Source organism: Equus asinus, chromosome 15 (assembly GCF_041296235.1).
Source record: "Equus asinus isolate D_3611 breed Donkey chromosome 15, EquAss-T2T_v2, whole genome shotgun sequence".
In the NCBI taxonomy this organism is placed as follows: Eukaryota; Metazoa; Chordata; class Mammalia; order Perissodactyla; family Equidae; genus Equus; species Equus asinus.
Window position 1 is genome coordinate 1,199,347 of NC_091804.1, and position 23,694 is coordinate 1,223,040.

Consider the following 23,694-nt stretch of genomic DNA (forward strand, 5'->3'; position numbering starts at 1 on the left):
ACAGGTTATGTACGGGGTTATGTGTAAGGTTAGGGTGTAGAGGTTATGATGTAGAGGTTATGATGTAGGGTTTATAGTGTAAGGGTTATGGCATAAGGGTTATGGTATAGGGATTATGGTGTACTGGTTATGGTATAGGAGTTATAGTACAGGGGATATGGTACAGGGGTTATGAGCACAGTCAGACTGTGAGACTCAGTTCTAGTTCTGCTCTCTCATAGCTGTGTGACTTTGATCAAATTAATTAACCTCTCTGAGCCAAAGTTCCTTCATCTGTGAAAACAGAGTACTGATAACATCTACTGTATAGGATTGTCATAAGGATTTAAAGAGCTATCCCATGTACTATGCTTGGCACTTGGCAACTGCTTGGTAAATAGTCATTCTTTGTATGTGCGGAGTTTGTATTCTGGAATGTACCCCCCACTGCCCAGCTGTTGAGGCCGTTCACTCACTCAACAGTGTATGTTGGTGTCTCTTAAGGGCCGAGGACTGTGCAAACACTGGTGGAATTTTCATCCTGATGAGTAAGACTGACGATTAAGTGAACACTAACAATCGTGATCTACGAGGAGCCATGTGCCGGGTGGGGTCTCTGAGAACATGGATTAGCCAGCAGTTCTCAAAGCGGGGTCCCTGGATGAGCAGCATCAGCACCACATGGCACTTTAGAAACACAGATTCCTGGGGCCCAGCCCAGACCTGCTGGATCGGGGCTCTGTGCTGAGGCCCAGCAACCTGGGTTTTAATTAGCCCTCCAGGGGGTTCTGATGGGCCGTGAGAACACCTGGTGTGGGAGGACTGTGCCACCCAGTTATCACATGACCAGATAAGATAGGATGCGGCTTGCTTGCCCTGTAACCCCACTTTTCCTGCCCTGCACCCCCCACCCTGACGTCCACCCTCACTCTTGGAGATGCCGTCGACTTGTCCCAGCTCTCAGGCTGTATTTGACACTCTGTCCACCCTCTGCCGCTGCCCATGTCTGCATTCTGTGACCAGAGTTAGTGGCTGAGTGCCCCGGGCCTGGCACCTCCAGGAATGTCACACGTGCTCCTGGAACTTGCGTGGCTTGGACGAGGGCTCCCTCCCACCTGCTCCTCTCAGTGCAGAGGCGTCTGTTTGCGCTGCAGAAACACTCAGGTTTCTGTGCTCTGCAGTCTCGTGTGGAGACATACGAATGGCCCAGGAGTCCGTGGGTCTGATGAAAAGGAGGAACGAGCCACCCTGCGAGGGGGAGGCGCCGCCGAGGCTGCTGGCGGGCTCTACCAGGAGGCCAGGGAAGGCCGGGTGGGATCCCCCAGCTCAGTCCTTTCTCACTGTGCACTTGAGTAACTAAAGTGGGACTGAAGGAAGCTCCCAGAAGACAGTGGGGTGGGCGGGCCTCACAAATCCCTGTGGGTGTGCAGTCTTCCTCTCCTTGTGGTCTTTTAGCAAAGCACGGCAGAACTTTGCTCTCCACAGCAGAGGGGAGGATTCATCCCGGTGCTCCCACCGCCGAATACAGGGGGTGCTCCTGTGTGCCCCAGAACTCCTGGCTCCCGAGGATCTGCACCAGAGGCCTGGGGAGAATCAGAGAAGCTCCTGCACTGGAGGGAAGGCAGTGGGATTTCCCAGGGTTAGTAAGATGACAAGATAGCTCCTCCGCTTTTTGGACAGAAAAGCTTATGCCCCCCTGTCGTCAGGGCCTCACAAACGCTGGGAGGAGGAGAATTACACCTGTGTCCATCCACAGGGGCAACCGCCTGAGGCAGGTGCAATTTCAGGAGCTCTCTGTAGGCTTACTCAGCTGTTGCTGACCCTCAGGGGTTGATACGGGTGGAGGGCTCCCTGGAAACAGACCCTGGGATGAAGATTCACAGGCAGATGATTTCTAAGGAAATGCTCCCAGGGGAACCAGCCAGGAGGTGGAGGAGGCTTGGGGGAGGGGAGGGGCCAGGCAGTGTGGGGCTGACCCCGGGGAGCTCTGGCGAGGGGCTTACACCAGACTGTCAGGCACTGAGACAGCATGCTGGATCTTGTATTCTTGAACTAGTCCATTGCCCGGGAAGATTCGGTGTTGTCTCCAAGTTACAGGAGAAGAAATATAGACCCTGCAAGCTTAGGTGATGAGCCCAAAGTCACCCAGACAGCTAATTAGTGAGGAGCGGGCATTTGAACTAGAACTATTGGGCTCCAAGACCCACGACTGCAGATGTAGGGAAAATAAGGGTCAGTAGTAAAGGTTTGCTTGTGCATTGGGGTGGAGAGGGTGCGGGCAGCAGCGCATGAGAACAGACTCTAGGCCCCAGAACTATGTTTGGCCAAGGATCTCACCATGCTGGAAATGCCCTGGGTCTTGGATAAATACCCTTGTGATCACAGCACTGGCCCTGGGCATGGCCCAGGGCTGCCCATTCATCCTTGAACTTCCTATAATAACGTATTCTCCAAGTACCACAAAGGCTATAAGAGATCTAAACCAGAGGCCAGGAGTCCTGGCCTGTATCTGTCTTGCCTCAGCTGCTGTGTGGCCTTGGGTGAGTCACCCCCCTCTCTGAGCCTCACAGGTTCCTTCTGTCCTCTCAGATTCCTTCTGGCTCTGATGTTGGCCAGCTCTGGGAGATGTGAGCTGGTGTGGAAGGTGTGGTCTTGGCCCACTGAGCTTTCTGTTGCCTGCTTTGTCCCACACCGTCTGGTCTGTATCCTTTCTGTCTTTGGCCTTGGAAGTGGAGTTAAGCAATGACCCTGGTTCAATCTTCTCTCGGAAGATATCGGTCATCTCTTTTCTAGTTGTCACCCACCTTCCTCACCTGCCACATTGACACAAGTTAAAGGCCAACTTGGTCCCCAAGGCAGAGTTGATTAATGCTTATACTTTGATTCTTGGGGAAGATAAACCAACAGAAGGCACAAAGATTTAGGTGGATGGAGCTTTAATAATAATAAAAAAACCCAGGGATCCCCATTCCTCCACTAAGCCAGCTCAAACTGACAAACATGTCTGCTAGAAGACAGACCAGTGGGATGGTTTGTCCAACGGAGGTCCATGATTGCGTGTTGACAACGCCTGGAGCACCGTGTGCTCCGGGAAGCCCTGTGGCCAGGTGGCACTAGCAGGTGGCTGGAGTGCTTTCTGAGAAGAGAAGCGGCTCACCCTGGGCTCCTGTGGATGTACCAGGTGTGGTTTCAGAAAGGAAAACCTAACAGTCAGCTATGCAGTCATGTGAGCTGGGCTGACTGCCTACCAAGCCAGACGGTTTCTGGAGAGGGTTTCATTATTAACCTTTGATTTCACACATACATTCAGGACATCTTGCTCAAACAAGGGCAATAAAAAGCACATTTCCAAAGAAAGAGAGCACTGTGTCTGGGGGAGAGGACAGGATGACGACAGGAAGCTGAGGGTCGGGTCACACATGCCAATTTTCTGCAGCAGAAGGACACCACCGGGGACATCATCTTGCTCAGGCATTTCCGCTGTGTCCTCTGCGTCCTAATGTTTTATGGAAGTGCTGAAGGAGACGCCAAAGAGATGGGCTGAGCGGGCAGGGAAGAGCATGTCCTGGGCCTCCAGCCATGCCCCAACAAGAACACTCACTGTAGATCATCCACGTACGAAAGGCACCCACTATAATTTCTCTGCATATAGTTACAGTAGATCTGCTAATTTGACCTTTATATATGCAGGGTTTTGTTTGAAAACACAGTTCTGCTATTAAAAACTTTAGAAAACCACTGAACTCGTTTAATCCTCTCCCTTTACACCAAGGAGCTGGAGGCAGGAAGAAGCTCATGGAGCACGGCACAGGTTACCCAGGGGGATGGGGACAGGTGCCCCGGCCTCGTCAACACGCGGCCAGTGGGGAACCAGACCCCTGACAGCGTGCCCCTGGGGCTGGGTGTAGTGACAACGGGGGAGGGGCTGTAGGTGGGCGTGGAGCCGCTCCTCCTGGGCCTGGGTCGGCCTCTGAAGACCCTTCCTAACTACAGAGTCTTGTCTTTTCCCTAAACTTTTCCTAAATCAAAATCTGTTCTGTATCTGTCCTTTCAGACTTCCAGCTTTTGTTTCTAACCCTTAAAATACCTGCTGTGCCTTTTCCATGTGGTCCTAAAACTAGCATCATTATCAGCTCATTTGCTCAGCACATTACAGTTTACGAATGGCTTTTACAGGGACCATCCCACTCGAAGTTAAAGGTAGCTCCATGAAGAAGGTGATGATGTCCCCGATGCAATGGTGGGGGCGAGGCGACTTGCCTAACTTCACAGTGGGTAGCAGAGGGGGACGGGTGCTGCAGACGCTTCCACTTAGGCTTCACACGTGCTCCACGGCAGGCCGAGGGCTCGCTCCTGTAGACATGGTTGATTATTCAGCTAATATCTATGGAGCGTCTGCTCTGTGCCTGCCGCTGTTGCAGACACTGGAGATACAGCAGAGAAAAAGGGGAGTACTTGAGCTCAAAGATCTAAACACCAGTGAGCTAGTCTGAAAAATTCTATGTGTGGCCCAGAGTTCTCGGCGTTACTCACTTCGGAAGGTCAGATCTATGAGTCCCAGTGTAACACTGTCCGCCCGTCCCTCAGACGAACACCAGTTTGCATGCACACATTGCAGGTCCTGGGGAGCTTCATCACAGCTTGTGCATCCTCAGTCGGGGGTATGGTTGCTATGCTCTTTAGACATTTGTGCTGCAGGAGAAGATATCCTCTTGGAACGGATCTTGGAATGTGTCACAGAACCCAAGTGCAGGAATGTGTCTGGGCTTGAAACTAAATGAAATGAAACCCGAACCAGAGGCAGGAACTGCCTTGTTCTCTTTCTTGCCAAGTATCCTCTTGTTCCGTTCGAAGGTGGGCTTTCTTCTGCTGTCTCCTAAAGCTGGTTTCCTGCATGTGGCAGGAAACCTGAACTCTCAGTGCCGCACATTTGCATTGACAAATTGAAATGTCAAGCAATAGGATATATTGGAGTGTATGAGGAAGCCATTTGGTAAAAACCTAATTCGGCCTGACTTTGTTTTTTCCAAAAGGGCCTGACTGTGGCTGTTGAGCATGCATTGTATATCTGCTTTAGACATTCCCTATGGTAAGAACAAAGGCCCCTGAGATAAAGGTGCAACTTCCCTCCCCCTCCCAATGTTGGCATTTCCTTAAAGATTAAGCACCTTTCCTTAGGCTAGGAACTGATTGCTGCACTCACCTTTGACCACCCAGCTCACCTGTGACCACCCAGCTCGAGACAACAGACCTGCCGCCCTGCTGTGTTCACTGAGACAGCAGACCTACCTGCTGTGTCCATCAATCACTGTGCTGACAGAGCAGCCTTGAGACTATTCTAAAAGGGACATTTCAATCATATGCGAAACATCCTGTTTGAGGGTATATAGCCACCCTGTATACCCCTCCTTCTTTGGAGTGCTCTGTTCCTTTGTGGAAAGGCTCTCCCAGGCCATGGTCCTCAGATTTTAGCTCAGAATAAACTCTTCCAAATTTTCATTTATAGATTGGTTATGGATTATTTTCTTCGACAGCATCTTGTGGCTTCAGTCCCCCAGAGAGCTCAGCAATGTCTGGGGCAGGGGTGGGAGACCCACCTTAACCTGTACACACATGCACACACACGTGAGCACATATGCACACACACGTGAGCACACACACAGGTAAACGGTGGGTCAGAGGCACAGGGAAAGTTTCAGAGGAGAGGAGGTGCTCGAAACACAAAGATAGACTGTTGCCTGGTAAAGTGCACTCTGCACACTCCACACCAGCCCTGGCATGTCCTCACACTCAGAGATGTGGGGAAGAAAGGCATGCACACTACAAAGAGGCATTCAGAGACCTCCAGGCGCCAAAGGCCCCTGACAGGCTGCTCCATAGACCAGGGCCCAGGCAGATGCTCGGTGGACACCCAGCTTCCGGAGGGCAACTGTAGGTAACAAGACGCCATGTGGCCCAGCACAGTGCTGTTTCACAGGGTCAGCTTTCTCCTAATGACAGGAGGCAACGTGGTATGAACCGTCTGGTTACTGATGACACTGAAGCAGGTCCCCTCCTGGCGAGTCACATCAGACTCCCCACCAGAAGCAGCTGTCCCACAAAGTGAAGTATGTTTGCAGCAAAAAGGAGACCCAGGGGAATCATCTCCAGAGTCATGGCGTCCCCGAACCACGGGAAGCAGGAACCTTTTATTTGGGATGGGGAATGAATATTCCCAAGGGAGAGGTGGGAATCCTCTTGCACAAGCTCAGTTTGAAATCGTGCTTCCACACACACTGCAGGTGATTGCAATAAGGCCTAATCTCCTCCTGGAGGGCTCTTACCCTTCAAAATAAGGCAAAGGTCACAGGTGAGGTCTTGCGGTGAGGCCTGGTCCGGTTCCAGGTGGTTGCTGGTGGCATCTCCTTAACATAACAAAAGGAAAAAAACAATTTGGAACAACAATTAAATGCTTCTAAACCCACCCTTGAGTTCCTCTGGTCAACTAGCTCGTGACAGCCTCTCCACCTCCTTTGTGATTTTTCAGGGACATCTGTGCAAAGATGAATTATCATTTTTTCAACGATTCTGAGATGCACACATTTTAAAACACATTTTAGCATCTCCAAAGTCAGGATAGGCCGTAGAGTCAATGGCATGTCGTAGCTTTCCTGGCAGAGGGTTTCTTACTTAGCAGTACATAAAATTGTGGTCTTATGTATTGACAGAGTTTCAGATTCAATGAAATGTGACAGTTGCAGGGGCAAATTTCTTTGAAAACAAAGAATGCAAACGATGTAGTTGAATGGGCCAACCTGGCAGCCAGAGTAGGTATTACGGCTTGAGGCAAATGGGTTTCAGAGCTGCAGGGGAACTGGCCAGAAGGGACGGATGCTCATCTTCAGGGTCCTGGTACTGGAAATAAGCTAGGCTTGAAGTTGAGCATGGCACATTTGGGCTAAATGTAAAGAAAAGCCCCCTTGTCTTGCTTTACTAAATATTGAAATCAGTTTAGAAAATGATTGTGGAGTTCTGTTGTAAAGTGACTTCTAACCGCAGGACAGACCCTCTGTTGTCTGGGATGCTGTAAGAGGGCTTTGCGCAACAGTCCAAGGGTAGGTCAGTGGACTTTCAATGACAGCGCCTTTGGCTACAATAACTGAAAATGCTAACTCAGATTGGCTTCAGGAGGAAGATAATTTATTACCTATGTAAAGGGCAGTCAGTAGGCAGATTCCAGAAATCCTCATTAAACTGTTGAGTTTCCCCTTGCTTGTTCAGTTAGTTTTTTCTTTTAAAAGATTGGCACCTGAGCTAACATATGCTGCCAATCTTTTTTCTTTCTTCTTCTCCCCAAAGCCCCCCAGTACATAGTTGTATATCCTAGTTGTTGGTCCTTCTGGTTGTACTGTGTGGGATGCCGCCTCAGCAAGAGTAGTAGCAGTGCCATGTCTACACCCAGGATCTGAACCAGTGAAACCCTGGGCCGCTGAAGCAGAGGGAGAGAACTTAACCACTCAGCCATGGGGCTGGCCCCTGCCCAGTTAGTTCTAATTAAACTGTCAATTTTTCCTAAGGTAAAACAAAAAAAGATTTACTGTGTTCTTTCTCAGGAAGGAAAGTGATTATGTCAGCAGCTACAAACATAAGTTCCTCACCCACCACACAAGAGGGGCCAAATAAAAATTGGAATGCCAGGCTTATAGCAAGGGAAGGGTTTTTATTTCGGGTGATGTCAGCCAGGAGAAGAGATGAACTGGTGTCTGGTTTTTCTGTGTCTGGATCTGTGTATCTGTCTGTCTCTGTGTATCGGAATGGGAAACGTGCTGTCTGTCCCCAAGTGGAGCCCACTGGGGCTGATTCTGAGTATATAGTCTAATTATAGTTATAAGCCAACGTCTAAAAGAGATGATTTTCTTTTGTAACACCGTATGGCCACAATATTCTTTTAAACTCTGGAGAGAAAATGATAAACAATGGATCCTTAAGTTGGGAAACTTTTGGAGAGCTCTTGTCATAAACAGTTGTTTTATTGGTACCTATGAGAAGACCAAATTAAAGGGGAAATGGAATGACTAGTCTTAAGAACTTAATCAAACTTGAGGTCTCAGTTTCTTCTCATGCGTGGTCTTACAGATGCTAATGGAAACATTAAGTTAACAAAGAGAAATCAGAAAGGGAAGAGTCACAGAGCTCATACCAACAGGATGGAAATCTTTAGCTAGTTATTAAAAAGGAAAATGGGATAAATAGGACAGACATAAATAAAGTTAAAACAAAAGTTTTAATAAAACACTGCCTACGGTTGGGTAGGCTAAATGATCCCCCTGCTGCCCCCCAACATTAAAGGACATCAGACAGGCCTGTTCTATTCACCTCAGTTTGGAAAAATTTAAAAAGTCGGGAGGGTGAAATCACAGTGAGAAACTTGACCAGCAATTGTTTAGGGCAACAGTTAGGCTGCTAAGGCTGGTAAGACTTTAAAGATTAAAGTGTTTAAGCTAGTATTCTGTGAAGAGGTTATGTTGACTTTGCCTGGGTTTTTTTGGAAATAAATGTTATGACTGGCTAGAAATGCTTCCCCTATGCAATATCATAATACTGGAACTTGTTATGGAATTCTAATATAAGTTATAATTAGAAGCGTAAGAGTGGGTAAAATTAAGATAAAGTTTTGTAGAAGTTGGTATATTTAACAGGACTTTATGTAACATGATTATATCTCTTTTGCCTGATTGTGTTATAGATTATGTTGTGGGGGTAAACATTATGTCTCACTGGGGACCGTTTCCCCTGCCTGATACTGTAAGAGCGTAGAAATCTACCCTTCAGGCAATGTTAATTAAACATGCCAAAGGACAGCTCACTTTAAAATGGGCCAATTTCAGTTCACCCAAACTGATGTATTTACATATGCAGTTGTACAAAGCCAGCTACAACAACAGGAAACCTATTTTAATTTTTTGAGGCTTCTAAATAAAATCAGGAATATGTCACTGCCTCTTTAAGAGAAAATAATTAACTAATTAGACGTGCCAACAGCGGAAGCCCAGTCTGCGTCTCCTCTCACCTCTCTCGCTGAGCTTCGCTTCAACTCCTCGAAATTCCTGATCTAAGGAAGACAAGTGAAAATAAGTGCACCTTTGAGACAATTTGAAATTGTAATGGCCATTCTGGGGAATCTCTGTTTCAGATGAGCTCACCTTAGGGGTCACCCTTAAAAGAGGGCATTCAACATCTCTCATAATGGAATATGGTCTTTGATTAATATACAGACGCTTCTAAAAGAGAGAATTATTTAACATAATATAAAATGATCATTGATGAATGAAAGCCTGTTGAAGTTTGCTGGTTTGATTAAAATAGGCATGTCCTCTAAGTTATCAGCATTGGACATGATGCAGGCATACAGCCTGGGTTCACTGGTCAAATGAGCTCGTTACTCTGTTACAAAATTTGTCAGCAAGAGTAGTAACTTAGAATAATAGCTGATTTTGTTTAATGTCTCATGAGGTTTTTGTAGGATCTAAATATAATTATTGAAGATAGGTAAACTGAATAAATGTAGAAGGATGAGAATTTTTGGAGAAACTTTTTAACAATAATTATGTATTATGATGTATGTACTTAAGATGATGGCTAACTGCTTTGATGTCACACGAAGTCTTTGGGAATAATCTAAACATAATTGCTAAAAAGAAATAATTTAAATAGATAAAAAAGGGGAAAAGTTTTTGAGTACAATAATTATGTTTTATGGTATATACGCTTAAAAATAACTTCTGATATCTTTTTGGTAACTTAAAACTTTAGAGTTTTACTAAGTTAAATGATAAAATCTGTTGAGTATGTCGTTTGTTTTCAGATAGGATGGGACACTGAAACATTATTGCCAAATATGTCTAAGTTTATCTACTTTTGGCTTCTTATTACAGAGAAACTAAAAAGTGTTTAGGTCTATTAGTAAACACGGCTTGTGTTTTATTACTGTAGTGTGACATGTTTCTAAAAATTATAAAAAAAGTTTACAATGTTAATATAAAAGTTCATAATTGCTTTTTAGTTTTTACTAGGTTCTATAAGGGTTAGAGATTCTGATTAAGATACATAACTAAAGCTACTGAAAATTAATTTAAAAAACCATCTCCATATTCAAGGAAAGTAAAATGTATGTTTTCAGTAAGAAGGTATAAAAATTAAAGTATTTTTGCTTGCTGGGTTAAGAAAGATAAATTTGTCCTAAAGTACTAGAAGGAAAGAAAAAACCAGGGACAAATTCTAAATATAAAAAGTAAGTGATACAAGTTTGTAAAAGTAAAATCCTGAGGAGTTTTATGCCTGGCCAAGTTGGCTAAGATTAAACTAAATCCAATTTAGTAAATGAGTTTTAATGTCAAAGTACACTGGTACAAAATTAAAACTTGGTCTTTTTTTTCTTAAAAGGATAATTTCTCCAAGCTTTGAGGCTGTTCTTGGTAAAAAATTATGACAGGTTTTTCCTTTGAGTAGTCTACCAGAATGATAGAGATTTTATATTTTATCAAAATAAATTTCCTATATTGTTTTTATCAGGTCCTTAATCACAGATGCTAAGGTTTTTCTTACAGCTATTTAATTCTCTGCATTCACCTAAAATTCTTTAACTGTCACCATAGTTAAAAGGATAATTAAACATTGCTTCGTGGGGACCTATGATATTGTATTGGCAAATGTTATTGATATAAACGTTTTAAAATTATATAACATTACTAAATTCTGATCTGTCCTGGTTATCAGTCATAGGTCTGATTATTTTAAAGTGTTAAATGTCACCAATTAGCTAAGTTCTTTGTCAGCTGCCATTTTGGGGTCCTTTTGTTTACAGACAGTTATTGTTTTACTCCGATGCTTTTGCAAAATACATTGCATCTTCAGAAAAATTCACGGAAAGAACTCTAACACTCTAGAGTACAGACTTCCAATAAACTTTCAGATTATAAACTGGGTTGGGTAAGAAATTACAGAATTGTAACTGAAAAACTGATGGCCTCACGAAAGTGCCAGCAGAAAATCAAGAGTTGGTTACATGAAACTAAAGACTGATACGGATGATTATAATTTTTGTGACTTTTCTTTGAAATATTGCTGATTTTTTTGGTGTTTTGTTTTTGCAGATTTAAGAAAACCTTTTTCCCTTAAGGAACCTATGTTTGTAGCCAGTAACAATTATGTTAACCTGTCCTTGCCCTGGACCTCCATGGGGCTGTCAAGGACACTCCTCTGACCTGCCACCTGACCCGCTCAGGGCTCCCGGTGGGGGGAGGGGAGCTGCAGTCATCACATCCACACAGGGCAACATCCAGAGGGAGGAGGGGAATGTCCTTGCCCACTGTTAGCATTTTAGGAGAATGGACCACTCCGAGACTCACAGCCAACTTCATCTTATGCTTCGTTGGTCAGAACCATTCCCAACACCATCTCCTGTTCTCTCCCCTTCTGGAACACTCCTGCCTCACCCCTCCTCTCTCCCCTCCTGGACCTCTTCCCCCTCACGCCTCCTCGCTTCCTCCTGGACCTCTCCTGCCCTCCCTTCTCTCCTTCCCTTTCCTCTCTCCATCTCCATTTGACTGCCAACCTCTGCCTCCTCTCCCCTGGATGCTGCTGGAGGCTGTGTTCTGGAGGCAGTGGTTGGGATCGTGGCTCCGGATTCCTCCTTCCCTGGTTGTTCCAGGGCGGCCAGTTCTGTTCTGCATTTCCTTCCAGCTTAGCAGCTGTTCCTTCAGTCCTGGTCGGTGCCTGATTCCTGCTCAAACTAGCTAGAGAGGTTTCTGATACATGCATCTGATCATGACTGATAAACAAGAACAGAAGAAGGAATGAATTTTTCATTTCCTTCTCTTTCCTTAAGACAATATTCACCTGCTGTAGATTTCTGAATGTTTTACCAAAACACAACAAGCAAAGTGGGAAGTCTACCTTGAAATCTGCATCTAAAACTAAAATTAGGAGAAGTCCCATAGACTAACTCTCTATCTAGATAAGAATTTAACTGTTTGTGAATTTTAGTGAAATCACAAAAAGAAGGAAACTCCATACATTTTCTACAGAACAGATGCCCAGTTGGAAAAGTGCCAAAGGACGCAAAAAAAATGTTCGATGTGGGGGCCAGCCCTGTGGCCTAGTGGTTAAGTTTGGCGTGCCCCGCTTCAGAGGCCCAGGTTTGGTTCCTGGGCACAGACCTACACCACTCATTGTCAGCCATGCTGTGTCAGCAACCCACATACAAAACAGAGGAAGATTGGCAACAGATGTTAGCTCAGGGCGAATCTTCCTCAGGGGAAAAAAAAATATGTTCAATATGTTGTAATATAAACACATCCCAAAAGGCCTCTTAATTTCAAAAAGAAGCTCATCATGATTACCTTAATTAATCAGTTCTGATAAAATGTGATGGTTCTCTATAATCAAGGCAGTACCCACCAGCTCAGGAATATTTATTGAAGACGTCACGTATTACTGCCTCAAGAGTAAGAAATGTGCTGATCTGTGGGGTTTGTTGGAGAGTAATCACTAACATTTAAGTGAGAGGTATTATACTGAGTTTTCACATGAATTTTCTCATTTAACCCCATAAACAAGCCCACGATAAAGAAACTGACATCTAGAGAGGCCACACTTGCAGTGGGCAGAGCTGGGATCTGAACCCTGGGCAGAGTGACCCCCAGCCCTGCATTTAACCACCGAGTGCCACAGCCCTCCAAGGGTGCTGTGTGCAATCTTCTCTGACCCAGCACCTGGTGCTGAGACCCGGGGCCTACATGTCTGGACCATCTTCCACGTTCTGTCTCCCTGATTAATCTCTGGCTGCTCTCCTCTCAAGAGGGGAAGCTCACAATTTATTATGCCTTTTGGCTTATGACCCTTTTATTTTACTGGAATTTTAGGAATTAGAGAAGGCAAAACAGTCTTTGCCTCCTTAACCATTCCATTCTTGCAGACCCAGTGCACTGGGATACAGTTTCAGAGCAAAGTGCATCCCGTTTGGGTCTTGACACGAACTACGAGCATCTTTCCCACCTTGTGGTTCCCAGTCAAGCCCCAGGTAGCACTTAACAGTGACACTGTCTGAACTGGAGACTTCAGAATCTGGGCTTTCAGATGCCAATTTCCCTGGTTGCTATTGGGGGAACGCTTCCTGAAAGACTGGCCTCCAGGACCACGGTGGAGGGTGCCTGGAACAATCTGCCTTAGTTTTCATTTTACATTCAGCAACATAAACCAACAAAGAGAACAGAAGTTGCAGACTCAAAGAGTTTTACAACTTGGATTGCTGCATTCAGAAGAGACGCTGGTAGACCTGCTGGCCCCTGGGGATTCTGGACCCACGTCCGTCTCCTGCACGAACACAGGGCTGAAGCCCAGGCTCTCAGGCAACCATGTGGACACATGCTGCCACCTGTGCAGATGCTCTGTACAGTCTGGTGTCTGACGGGTGGGAAAGCACCAGCTGTCGTCAGGACAACCTTGGTGTAGAGGAGGGGCTGGCGGGGTTATGTTCTTTCGGAGTTCACTTACCTTTTGTCTGCAGGGTAACTTGGATTCTTTGCACAATAGGGTGTTCTCCTTGAGCAAACAGTGAAGAGCGCCCCCGTCAGTGGGTCACAGTCAGTCTGGCCTGCTGTGGGTTTGGAGCATCTCCTGGTGAATCCTTCTCTCTGGGGCCATCGGCCATGGCAGCCTCCGGGGGTGTGGCAGCTCTTCGGTCTCCCCCAGCTCACTTAAGTGGGTTTATTCTCTAGTTTTCATTTCCACTTTCCTTAATTTAAACATCTGATCTATTAGACAAACATTTGTGAATGTCCTTCCACTTTCTTCCCTTCTCTGGGATGTGTTTGCTTCCTGGCCCCCTGGCCCCCAGCAAGGTAGGGCTCCTTCTGTGCCCTCCCAGGGCCCTGCCTTTGCCTGTTCATGAAGCACTTATGACACAGCCCAGGGTGCCTGGTTACTGTGACAACACCATGGCCTCCCTGTGGGGCTACTTCCCACCTGGCAGTCCCAAATCACAGTCCTCCTGCGTGGGTGCCTCCAGAGGGCAGGCCCACAGCACGCTGCCTCCTCACCACAGACAGAGGAGGTTGGGAGACATCGGACTTTGGATTTCATGTTGGAAAGTGAGATTTACCCCATGAGAAGTAATGCAAGAAGAAGACGGGTGTAAGTGAGGTGGGGCATCCGACGTGTGTGGTTGGCAGATGTCCACTAACTGCTATTCCTCCTTCTTCTCCTTCTCTCCTCTCCTTCTTCTAAACAAAGCTGAGGATCTCGCAGGCTCCAGTTGCAACTAGTATTCAGGCTGTCTCTGGTACACTGACGCTGGACACGGGCAGGGCACTGACGCTGGATATGGGGCAGGGCAGGAAGGGTGGCGGTTCCTGTGGCTGGGACCCAGTTTTCAGGAACATCTTGGCTTCCTGGGTGCTGATGAGCAGGAGCCCGATGTCCCAGCTCCCTGTGCCTGTGAGGAAGGCAGGAGGGCACAGTGGGATCCAAGGATGAGCTGGTTGGAACGCCTTCCTGCTTACTGTAAGATGCGGGTGGTTCAGAAGCAGGAAGGTGATGCTAGTAAGTCACCGTGGGCCATTTTGTAGTGATCACTTTCTATAAAATAGGTCACTGCCTTAGCCCTAAATCTGTCTTAGTGGGCTTGGGCCACCATAACAGAATACCACAGACTGGGTGCCTTAAACAACAGAAATTTGTTTTTCATAGTCTGGAGGTGGAAAAGTCCAAGATCTAGGTGCCAGCAAGGCAATTTCCATTCTGAGGACTCTTTTCTTGACTTGTTGATGGCCACCTTCTCACTGTGTCCTCACACGGCAGACAGATGGGGAGAGCTCTCTCACGTCTCTTCTTATAAAGGCACTGATCCCGGCATGAGGGCCTGACTCTCATGACCGCATCTAACTCTAATTATCCCCCAAAGGCCCATCTCCAAACACCATCACATGGGAGACGAGAGCTTCAGCATGCGGATTTTGGGGGGACACAAACATTCAGCCCATAGCAGTTGTGATGCTGTGGTGTAGACGTTATGTCTACACCCTCTGGAGCCAAACTACCTGGTTTAAATCCTGCCTCTGCCCCTTGCAGGCAATGGGACCTTAGACAATTTCTTAATCTCTCTAGGCCTCAGTTTCCCCAACTGTAAAATGGGGATGATAAAAAATAAATCCTCCCTTGGAATAAATAGTAAATGCTAACTGAGGCTCTGTTAAATAAACCATAATATCTACTCACATAGGTTTTCACAGTCAATAAAGTTGCCTACAACCCTATGAAGCAACCTAGTCTTCATCTTGTTTCTTTCCTCAGGGAGGCAAAATTTGGTACAGATAACCCTCCCTGGCCTGGGAGCTAGACTGCTAGCAGAGAAACTCCCAGCTGTAGTCTTGGTGACAAGGGCTTGCCTGGAACAACTAGGCCCATATTTTTTTCCATGGACTATACATAGTGTGTTAACAGTTGAGCACCTCCGCGTGTGTGTGTGGGTGTCTGCACATGCACACACCTCCCCAAAAAGGCCCAGGCATCACCATGCTGGGGGCCTGGCACCACCACCAAGTTGTTGGAGAAGCCTTCAATCCGAGATTTAAGTTTCCGTGCTACCTGGACCCTCCCTGCTCTTCTCACCTTCTCCATTCTGTGTTGTCCGGCCTGTGACCTGTGACCTTGGACTTCTGTCCAACAATGGGCTGGGGTTCTGAGCCTCAGGGTTGAGATGCTAAGTGCCATGGTCTCCTGCCTGCAGTGCTCAGTGTGGAATTTCTGAACAACTGGGCTCCTGTTGCTTCTAGTAATTCTATATTTTACACACATCTGTATACACAGGAACTGCAGGGAACACGGTCCCCTGGGCGACTTCCTTCAAAAGAATTGGGACCAAGGCCAGCAGCACTGCTTTGTCCCTGTGCCTACTGTGTGCCTCCGGCCCTGCCCAGGCTCAAATCCACGAAAGCTTAAGGAGCATGTGATTTCAGGGGGCAGGTGCATTCGTTTCCAGCAGCTGCTGTAACAAATTACTGCAAATTTAGTGGCTTAAAACAACACAAATTGGGGGCCAGCCTGCGGCATAGTGGTTAAGTTTGCACGGTATGCTTCAGAGGCCTGGAGTTCGCAGGTTCAGATCCTGGGTGCAGCCTAGCACTGTTCATCAAGCCATGCTGCGGAGGCATCCCACAGAAAATACAGGAAGATCGGCACAGATGTTAGCTCAGCGACAATCTTCCTCACGAAACAAAACAATGCAAACTTATTATGTTATGATTCTGGAGGTCAGAAGTTCAAAATCGGTCTCAGTGGGCTGAAGGCAAGGCTGGCTCCTTCTGGAGGCTCTAGAGAAGAACTTGTGTTCTTGCCTTTTCCAGCTCCAGAGGCTGCCCAGCTTGGCGTGGCTAGCCACCCTCTCCTCCACCTTCCCAGCCAGCAGTGTGGTGTCTTCCTCTCTCTCACCTCTGCTTCTTTCGTCACGTCTCCTTCTCTGACTCTGACCCTTCTGCCTCCCTCTCATAAGGACCCTTGTGGCTACATTGGGCCCATCCTGATAATCCAGGATAATCTCTTCATCTCAAAATCCTTCATTTAACCACACCTGCAGAGTCCCTTTGCCATGGAAGGCAACACCTCACAGGTTCTGGGGGTTAATATATGGACAACTTTGGGGGGCCCCAATTGTGTCTGCCACCAACAGGGGGCTGTGTCTCTTCCTGTGTAAACAGACACTGCCCATGGGCCAGGCATCATGTCGGGGTTCCACGTGAATCCTTTAATTTAGTCCTTCTAAGGGGCTCATGAATTGGGCATATTCCTCACCTCCATTGCACAGATATAGGAGCCAAAGCACAGGGAGGCCAGCTTCCCAAGGTCATACAGATGTGGGGGTCAGGTCAGGACTCAAACACACCTAAGTCTGTTTCAAGAATCCCTTTTCTTAACCACAGGCTCCAGTCCATCCCCCCAAACCTCCCTGCAGCCCAAGGTGGGCCAGCCTTCCCAGAAGGTTCCTCTATCAAGCCACCTGTCTTTTCTCACCTCCAGCGCACCTCCTTGCCTGGGGTTGCCTTCGACTCCTCAGGGTGTGTATTAGTTACCCACACTGCATAACAAATGGCATGAGCTTCGCAGCCTGAAACAACACGCAGAAGTCTGGGTTCAGTGGTGTTCTCCAACCCAGGTCTCACAGGCTGAAGCTGGGCTGTTGGCTGGATTTGGGGGAGAACCGACTTCCAGGCTCATTCAGGTGGGTGGCAGAACCCAATTCTTGGTGGCTCAGGTCCCCATTTCTTTGCCGGCTGTCATCTTGAGGCTGCTCTCAGCTCCTGGAGGCCACCCTCGTTGTTCTATCTTCAAAGCCCACAACGGCACCTGGAATCCTTGACACTTGGAATCTCACCAGCTTCCATTTCTTCCACTAGTTGGAAAAATCCTCTGCTTTGAGAGGGTGCATGAGAATAGGTCAGGTCCACCTGGATGATCTCCCTTATGCCATAGAACCTAGTGTGGTCACAGGCATGACATCTCATCACGCACTCAAAGGGGGGTCATGGAGGTCACTTCAGAATTCTGTCCAACACGGGGCTTATTGGCGCATCCAATCCTCTCTCCTCAAACTCATTCCACTTTAGTTCCCAATGCCGAATCTTTCTCTTCACAAGACTGGCTGTGGAGGTCAGAGGGAATCAAGTGAAATGGCTGTCGAGAGAGATGCGCGTCCTTCCTGAGTGGCTCCAGGACGGCTGCAGACATCAAAAGACTTGGATGGGCCATGGGGTTAAGAGGTGGTTTCCTGGACATGAGGATGGCTTTAGCGGATGCTCTAGAAAACCCCGTGAGTTCTCCTAGGATATTTCTGTGGAATCTGGGGTTGGAGGTCAGGACTGTCAAAATCCTTTCCAAATTGCACTCAAGTCTACATTTTACCCTTTCCTCAAAATATTTAGCTAGTCCCTGTACGATTTTCTAGCTGTATGTCATGGGAAGTAATTCAACTGCCCGGTGGCTCAGTTTCCCCACTGGTAAAGCGTGGATGACCATCGTCTCCACCTCATAGGTTGTTACAAGGATTAAACAGAGTCAACGCAGGCAAAGTGCTTAGAACACACCAGCTCGTCAAGTGAGTGACACAAAAAGGAAGCACACTTCTAAGGGAAAGGTCAGAAAGTGCTCAGTTTCGAGATGCAGCTGGAAACTGGTACAAATTAACCAAGCGGAAGGGATGCCTTACTGTGAGAGCAAAGTCACTGTCTTCAGCGATGGGGAACCTTCAGGAGAGTCAGCGGAGAGCATCCGAGTCAGGAGACGGTCCCGAGGCTGGCAGAGCGGGAAGCCCTGGCGTCCAGGCTGCAGTCATGTCGTGTTTGCAGGTGGACCTGAGATTGTCACCCAGGGCACCCTGGGGGAGGCGATGAAGGCGCTCCCCCGCCCAGCCTTCCTGACTGACCCACGGTGGGAGGAGCAGCAGCAGCCGGTGGGCCAGGCCCTGAGCAGCACCCTGAGGCCGCCCGGCAGCCGCCACCTCTCGCAGGCAGCGGGCTTCCTCTTCCCTCTTCCGCTCACTCGGACTGTTCAGATCTTGTGCGCTCCCTGGAATTTTTATTGAGACTTTCAGATTTTTCCAGTGACTTATTTCTGATGGCTTCACCAGAAGCTCTGTCACAACTCTAGAGATTGGTGCGGCATTGTTCCTGAGATATTTCTATGTTTGCGACGTGTGACTGCTCGTTTTACTTTGGAAAATTTCTGGACTAAAATTTTTTGGCTATCCTAGAAAGTGGAGAAATTATAAACATGAGTGTTTATACTGAAATTGGAATTGTGTGGGTGAGTGTGTATACGTGTATGTGCATATATGTATATCTTTTTGTGTATGAGTGTATGCACAAACGTTTGCATGCACATGTCCATGTGTGAGTGTGCATGCATGTGTGTGCTCCTGGCCCCACACATCCGTTCTTCCTTGCTCCACCTCTGTTCCCATTGGGCTGGGCTGGTAAGGGCCTGAGTTAGTCTTGTCAATTTTCACAAAAGTCTGTCCACCCAATCTTGCTCATTTAATTGTTTTTTGAGAATAGGAGAAAATACCTACCCGCAAGGCCTTTGTTGGAGACGAGAACTTGAAGGGCAGTGTCCACTCTGGATGAGAGAAAGGCATCTTGGGGGCGTTTGTCGGACACGCAGACCCTCCGTTCTTCCGGGTGCGCTGGGCCGAGCGCCTGGAATGCCCAGACTCCTGCCCAGCTGTGGTTGCTGCGTGGAGTCCGGTGCCGGCCCAGCTCGTTCCGGGCGACGGCGAGGGGAACGACCGCGGGGCCTGTGCCCGCAGGCGCTTCAGGCACGCTGCCCCGGGTTTCTCCCCTAGTAACGTAGCCCCTTGTAGGAGGCTCACGGGACACACTTTTCTCCAGCCCTGTGAGTTGGGAAAGGCCTTTGCTAAGGAGCCAGCACGGTCTACTTTTGCAGAGTTCATTTTGTAACTGATTGTGGTTTTCTCTTTCTTTGTTCACCAGGGAGCTGAGAGAAAACTTTACGTTCAGCTTTAGGAACTGGGTTGGACATTGGAGCACGGACGGCTGACCTGCCTTCAGTTTCCACGCTATCCTGGCTCTCCCACGGTCTTGAGTTGAGAACATTTATTCACATTTCCACCATTTTTGTGTACTGGTGTGCTCTATCAAATCCTTGGCGGAATGAGTCAACAGCAAATGATAAACAATTTAAAGCCCTGTGATATTTAATTATAGGCCAGTGGGCTTCAGACACCTTGACAGGAGGAGGACAGGACGGAGCACTAAGGTGGAGCTGAGCTGAGCACAGAGGGGGTGATGGTGGGTCACAGCGTGGGGTCAGGAGTCTGGAACTCTACCCAGGCGCTCAGTGCCCACTTAGAGGGGAAACTAGCCACGACTGCTCCGTTCCTGAGGTGGAAGCACAGCCGCCAGCTCTGGCCCCACCTCTTTGCAGCTGGCATGCATGTTGCCTGTGTCACTTGGGGTACATTCCCTAACCTCTCTGAGCCTCCGTTTTCTCCTCTGCAGAATGGGATCAGTGACAGAGTCGGCTTTATAGAGGGTTGTGAGTCTTGAATGAGGCTACTTTGTTGGGTGCTGAGCAGAGGGCCTGGCACCAAGCACTGGCTGTCATAGTTATTATTATTATTAGCGTAATCACCAGGCCCAGAAATTGTGTGTAAACGGAGGTTGGGGGTGCTGGAAATGAGAACTTGACTTTTGAGCTTACACTATTTCTTACCACAGGCTGTGGGAGGCAGAATTCAAAGATGCCCCCCAAGATTTCCCACCTAAAACCCAAGGCCTTGAGTAGCCCTGCGATGATGGCACAGTGGATGGCAGGAGGGTTCACACACGCGGATGGGACCAGGTCACCAGCGCTGGATTGTAATCTGGAGGCCTTCCAGGCAGGCCTAACCTCACCACGTGGGCCCTTTCACACAGAGAACAGTCTCAAGCTGGGGCGCCGTCACGAGACTCACAGGCGACGGGCAGGCTCTACATCCCTGACCTTGGGGTGGAGTGGTCATGAGTAAGGACTGAGAACGCCCTCCAGAGCTAAGGACAGTCCTTAGCTGATGGCCAACAGGGAAATGGGGACCTCAGTCCTACAGCCACTGGGAACTGAATTCTGCCAACAGCCTGAATGAGCCTGGAAGTGGGCCTTGCCCAGAGCCTCCAGATAAAGCACGGTGTGGCCGACACCTCACTTAGCCTGTGAGAGCCCAGCCGTGCCCTTAGGACTGCAGAGCTGCAGGAGTGTGTGATAATAAATCAGTGTTGCTCAAGGCTGCTAGGCTTGTGTTTGTTACCCAGTGTAGGTAACTAATAAGCTGGGGCATTCCCACGTGGGGCTGTCCACCTTCCAGGCACCGCTGGAGGAGACGCTGGGCAGGGCAGACACACCACGCAGTGGGTTCTTGTCCATCTCTGGAAGACGGTTGTCCCAGACTGGCGTTGTCAGTGGCTGTGACCCCGGCTGTGGGCCAGTGAGGCGTGGGTGCTCCTTGCTGCTGCAGTGGTCAGGGGCTCCCAGATGCAGACGCCAGCCAACAGGGAAGGGACTCATCTGTGCTAAAGAGAGCAAGAGCGTAAGGTGACATAGCTGCAGGATGCATGGGGACAAGGCGCTCTTGCCTGACCCTGGAGGCTGAGCACGACAGATGAGCATGGACAAGGACAGCCTGCTGGAGGGGTCCTTCTAACATCTCTTTAGTTCAGCTTTCCACTGATCAGGGAGGCCCTTCTGGTGAAATGTGTGCAGCTTAAACCTGAGACTATAAACCTAATAGGAATTTGGTTCGCTTCACAAGTCAAGATAATTGTACTTTGAAAAATGTTTTCAACGTAACATTAATTTTGACCTTTACATAAAGTGTGATGCGTGTGTTTTAAACGTGGCCTCCTGCATGGCGCTTCTGCCATCAGTGCACCGCTTCTCTGGGTTGCAGTGGCAGATGGTTCTGGGTCTAAGATAAGCAATCACTTATTTTCATGCTCTCGAGGGCTGTGTTATGGTGAACAGACATGTTATGAATGGGATTTTCTTGTTTTCCTTAAAGGGCCTCAAGAACAAAGGCCATGGGGAAGGCCCTGCACTGTGTTAGGTCCCTCTACTCAGAACTCTGCAACCGTGATCAAGGGGTTAAAAACGAAGAGCAAGCAAGGCATCAGCCCATCAGGTTCCTCCCCACTCCTCTGCTTCCTGTCCTTGGAAGGGTTTCTGATGGAACTGGCAACACTTTCCTACAGCCTTTGATTTAAGATCCTCTCTGTGACATATTTAAAAACAGATTAAAGACGTACTTGAACTCCCACTGGATCCACTGTGTTTCTGAGTCGATTCAGAACATTTCCCCTCCCCGCTGTGAGCAGGTATTTAGTTTACTTTCCTAACCTCAACCACATTGTTCTGACAAAGGAGCCCTGACCAGATGCTGCCCCTGCAGAAATTTAAAAAAACAGATTAATGGAGTTTAAAAAAAAATTGAAGCAAAATTCACACAACACAAATTCACCATTTTAACCATTTTAAAGTGCACAATCCAGGGGCTTTTAGTACATTCACAGTGTGGTGCGACCATCACCACTATCTAACTACAGAACACTTTCATCATCCCCGAAAGAAACCCACGCTCATTAAGCGTCACTGTCTATTCCCACCTCCCCTCACCATCTGGCAACCACTCACCTGCTTTCTGTCTCGATGGACTTGTCTTTTCTAGACATTTTATATAAAACAGAATCAGAATACCTGGACTTTTGTGACTGGCTTCTTTCACTGAACATAATTTCTTCCAGGTCCATCCACGTTGTAGCATGTGTCAGTACTTCACTCTTTTTCATTGCTAAGTAATATTCCATTGTATGGCTAGACCACATTTTGTGTATCCATTCATCTGCTGATGGACATTTGGGTTGTTTCCACTTTTTTTGCTGCGATGAGTAATGCTGCTATGACCATTAGCGCAGTCACTCTTAGGACAGCTCGCCTGAACGTGAGGAAGTGATGGTTTTCCTGTGTGTGCGCTGCTTGCCTTGTTTTGCAGTGATCGGGGGGTCTTCCCTACACCAGTAAGCCCCCAATGATAGGAACCACATCTCACTCACCTTGACTCCCCTACAGCTGAGTGGGGCATTAGCAGCCTCACGTAAGGCTTGCTCCAGGGCATCAGTAATGTGACCAAGAGTCATTTTTTCTTACTTCATTTCCCTGATCCACTTCCAGGCCGCCTCTGGCCTCCTGGTCTCAAGATGTCTCCCAGCACCTCCTAGGGTCCCAACCTTCATTTCTGGCATATGGGAAAAAACAGGTGTCATTTGAGCTCTTATGGAAGAAGGGGGAAGCTCTTCTTCTCTCACAAGCTCCTCCTTCTCATGGTCTCTGGTTGGGTTAAATGTCACTGCAAGGCCACCACGGTGGTTAGGGGGTCAGTGGGATTGGTTCCCATCCCTGAAAATCACGGGTGGAGAGAGGGATCGTTGAGAGGGTGGATTCCACAAAGGGAGTCAGGATGTTTTGGTGGAGGAGCAGGGACTAGAGGCCGGGAGGGCGCTGGCGCAGAGCCACTATGTGACGTAGGTGTTTCACTTAATGCCTGTAACTGCCCCACAGGTTCAGTTGTACAGAACAGAAGCCAAAGCTCAGAGGGGCTCAGTGGGTAGGTCTGCGCCTCCACCGCAGCCCCTTCTGAGTGGAGCTGAGGGCGCGCTGAAGGCTAAGTTAGTCATCTACAGCCCTCAGCTCATAAGTGGCGGGTCTGTCCGAATCATCTTTCCCCACTATACAAGAGTTTTGTCATTTGAGGATTTCTTTTTAAAAAATTTATTTGTTCAATTTATTAAAATGTGTTAATTCAATAAAATATATAATTTTAAATATGATTAAAGTAAAACTCACTCTTTCTGGTGTATCGTTCTGTGCCTTTTGCAAGATACGTGGAGTCATGTAACCATCGCCGCAGTTGGGCTACAGATCAGCCCGCTCATCCCCAGATTCGCTGGAGCTGTGGGTCCCTCCCCAGTCCCCACCTGGAAACCGCTGCTCTCTTCTCGGTCCTCATCGCTTTACTTTCTGAGGATTCCTTTTTAAACATCAAGAAAATATCACATAAACAGCATGATAGCATTTAGAGTTTCCAGACAATAGTGATCCAAACCGCTCCTGGATTCAGGTAGAAAGAGTGCGTTAATC

At 47.9% G+C, this 23,694-nt stretch overlaps 1 long non-coding RNA gene across 1 annotated transcript in view; it reads left to right on the forward strand.

Annotated features, from left to right (window-relative positions):
* LOC123277212 (uncharacterized) overlaps nt 1-23,378 on the forward strand; it is a 60,332-nt gene extending 36,954 nt beyond the window's left edge. Inside the window, exon 3 of the long non-coding RNA XR_011494508.1 lies at nt 19,500-23,378. This is a non-coding gene — a long non-coding RNA (uncharacterized lncRNA). The remainder of the gene's footprint in view (nt 1-19,499) is intronic.
* The last annotated feature ends 316 nt before the right edge of the window (nt 23,379-23,694 follow it).